Source organism: Numida meleagris, chromosome 7 (genome assembly GCF_002078875.1).
Source record: "Numida meleagris isolate 19003 breed g44 Domestic line chromosome 7, NumMel1.0, whole genome shotgun sequence".
Taxonomy (NCBI): domain Eukaryota; kingdom Metazoa; phylum Chordata; class Aves; order Galliformes; family Numididae; genus Numida; species Numida meleagris.
Genome location: NC_034415.1, coordinates 6298684 through 6301930, shown reverse-complemented (window position 1 = coordinate 6301930; position 3247 = coordinate 6298684). Strand labels below are relative to the sequence as shown.

The window sequence follows — 3247 nt, the reverse complement described above, 5'->3', positions numbered from 1 at the left end:
GATCCTTGGGGTGATTGCGAGTGGGACTGCTACGATGCAGCCGCGGGCTCGACAGTAAACAATGAGCAGTTGGTTTCACATGGCTCCCTTTCAAAAATCCCAAACTGGAAAGGGTAGGAAAACAAACAATCAGATCCGAAAGAAACGGGTTTTTGGCACCGGCGCGCTCCGTGTTGACTGGGCTGTGAGACAGAGCCTGGGAAGCGGCTCGGAGCTGAGTCAAAGCGCTCCGACGCAAACAGGGGGAGAGCAACGGAGCGGGGAGACGGCAGCGTGCTGGGGCTGCACGCAGGTGGAGGGCAGCCAGGCTGCTCCGTGCAGGGAGCTGGGCCAGATGACCCTTAAGGGTCCCTTCCCACCCGAACGCTTCTGTGATTCCGTGATGTGGTTGTCCCAGCTGCTCCCCAGCATCTCTCCCAGGCTTTAAGTGACCTCGCTGCTCAGTATTGCAGTGTATTTTTTCCTCCAAGCGCCTGATGTATGATTTACAGCCCATTACTTCTTGTCCTGTTCCCAGTGGGGACGGAGCAGAGTTTACCCCCGCACCCTCTGCGCGACCTCTGCATCACTGCGAGCTGCATCACGTCTCTCTCAGCCTTCGGAGCTGCAGACCAGACAAACCCCATTTTCAGGCTTTTTTTTGCAGCAGGTTGTTACGCTGCCCTTCGCGTGCTCTTGGCTGCCCTCTGAACTCTCTCCAATTAGTCCACAACTGAAGTGTCTACGGCTGCAGGCAGGGAGGAGGAGGGAAGCCGGATAGATGCGTGTGCTGTGCGCTGTTGGAGAGCTGCGTGCTGCTCTATGGGAGGACAGACCAAGTCCAGGCGGTGCCTGCAGGGCCGTATGGGGCTGCATTTGGGCACAGGGTGTCTCGGTGGGTGCTCCCACAAAGCAAAGGCAGATGCTGCTGGATGTTAATAGATAAGAAAAAAGAGCTCTGCCTGACTCTGCACCATGGGCTGCTTGCTCTTCCTGTGCACACCGCTTTGCTCTGCACACCCAGGGATGCTCCTGCAGGTGAGCAGGCACACAGTAGTCCCCAGCAGATGGACACCCTAGAGATGCCACCAGCACGGATGCCACAGCATAAATCCTGCCCGTGTCTGCACTTGGCTCCTGCCTGGAGCTTGCGGGGTGGTGGGAGGAGGCACCGGGTTTCATCTCTGCATGGCTCAGGTTTGGCTTGCCTTTCGGGATGCTGTGCTGCTCGTGCCCGGCCATCCGTGGAGGTGGCACATGGTGAGATTTCGGGGTGAGCATCATGCCCTAGTGCCAGCAGTACCCGGGACAGGTGGAGGGAGATGCGTTGAGCGGTGAACCCCGAGAGCTCCGTCACCCCCCGCTCCAGCAGGTAACCATGGAGACATCCGAATCCGAGGCATCGCCAGGCCCTGAGGAACAGCATGGATGTGTTGGAAGGAGGACCCCAGGCAGAGGGAGCTGGCTGCGGGGGGCTGCGTGGCACTGGGGGCACAGCGGGTGCAGGGCTGTGCCCAGAGCACACCTCTGGGGTGCAGTGCCATGAGGTTCAGCTGCATCCCTCTCGATGCCATCTCGTGGCAACAAGACGGGAGAAATGGTGAGGGATGGGGCTGCTGGCGTGCAGGAGTCCTATGGGGTGACAGCACAGCATCCTTCTGTGCTTGCCCATGTGGCCTTGCTTGGGTTGCGTTTGGGGTGTCGGTGCTCCTGGGGTGGGTTGGGGGCTTTCTGCACATCCCAGAAAAGATGGATATGTATGTGCCCTCCCCATGGAGCTGGGGCAGGAACGCGCTTGGCAGCTCAGTGTGAATAAACCCCAGCGCTGCTGTAAACGAAGCACTCCTCTCCGGGATTTTCTTCCCTTGGCTTCATTCAGATTTAGCGATGAAGGCTTTAAAGAGACAGCAGCACCCGGGCTGGGCGTGCACCCCAGGGTGCTGAGCATCCCACTGCCCCCTGTCCCTGCAGAGCTGTGCCACGTCCTGCTGTGAAACCAGAGTGACGTGACCGTCCCCAAATGGCCTGTGCCCCGGTGTCACTTGCTGGGTGACACTGGCCCCAGGGAGGTGCTCTGCCTGCACGGTGAGGTGCTGGGGGTGCAGCGTGTGGCCCTGCTCAGTGCGGGGATGGGGACAGCTTGGGGACAGCATTATGGTGCCGCAAGCTGCTGGCCCTGCTGCAGCACACTGGGGCACGGCATGGGGTTGCTGGGTGTCCCGCACAGTGCTGGGGGGGGTGCTGGGGTATGGGGCACCCAAATGCAACGTGTCACTTCTGGTGTCACCGGGGGGCAGTGGCTGGGCTGTGTCACCTGCAGCCCACACTGGTGGGTGTTGGTGCCCGTGGGTGCTGCCCTGCCACGGGAGGGCAGAATGAACCCTGGGTGGGAGCGCTGGGGATGATGCACCTCTCTGTTTCGTATGCTGAGATGGGGCCTGGGGTGCCGGGCAGCTGGAGGCAAAGGGCGGGGGGAGCACGGAGGGGTGGGATGGGACGGGGGACACCGGGGCGATCCTTACGGGGTCCCCAGCCCGGCGTGGGGCGGAGCGGGTCACACTGAACCTGGGCAGGGGGTGGGCACACGGGGTGTTTGTGTGCGTGCAGGGGATGCGCCGGGGCAGCCCCGGCTCTGTTTTGGCGGAGCTGGGCTCCCTCCCTCCTTTGTTATCCTCCGTCTGCCCCCTCCGCTCTGTGTGTGTGTGCGCGCTCGAGTTCTTTCTCCGATTGTCAGAATTTTCTTTTCCACTGTGTGGGCAGGAGACAGATTTTAACTGTCTCTATTTTCTCCTCGGTATTTTTTTTTTTTTTTTTTTCAAATTTCGCTTTCTCCCCCCCCTCCCCCTTTCCCTCTCGCCTTTCTCCCTTCCCCTCTCCGCCGTCTCTCCTCCCTCTCTCCCTCCGCACCGCCGATGCCTCGGGCATAGCACGCAGCCGGAGCCAGCCATGCCTCCCGCCCCAGGTGAGCCCCCGCCGGCTCCCCGCTCCCATCCCAGCGCTGTCCCCGCGCCCGCTGCCACCTGTTGGGGACAACCACCAGCTGCCCGCGGGGAGCCGCCTTCCTCCTTCTCCTCCTCCTCCTCCTCCTCCGGGTGGACATTTCCTCCCTCCCTTCTCCCGAGGCTTTTGTCTCAGCCCGGCGGCCGGGGATGCTCGCGGCTCGGGGGGATTTTTCCACGCTTCGAAGGGACGGAGCCTGGGACAGGTGCGGGGTCACGCGTGGGAGCGCCCGGCCCGACCCCTCGCGTGGGGGCTCGCGGGGTCGGGG

General features: G+C 62.1%; 1 protein-coding gene across 3 annotated transcripts in view; it reads left to right on the top strand.

Moving 5' to 3' along the window:
- CACNA1E (calcium voltage-gated channel subunit alpha1 E) overlaps positions 1-3247 on the top strand; it is a 94270-nt gene that overhangs the window by 6819 nt on the left and 84204 nt on the right. The window contains exon 1 of one of the 3 annotated variants that reach the window (XM_021405097.1): positions 2959-3184. The exons of the other annotated variants lie outside the window; for them this stretch is intronic. The gene's annotated coding sequence lies outside the window, so the exon portion shown is untranslated. Of the gene's footprint in view, positions 1-2958; positions 3185-3247 lie in introns of those variants that run through there. 3 annotated transcript variants of the gene reach the window in all.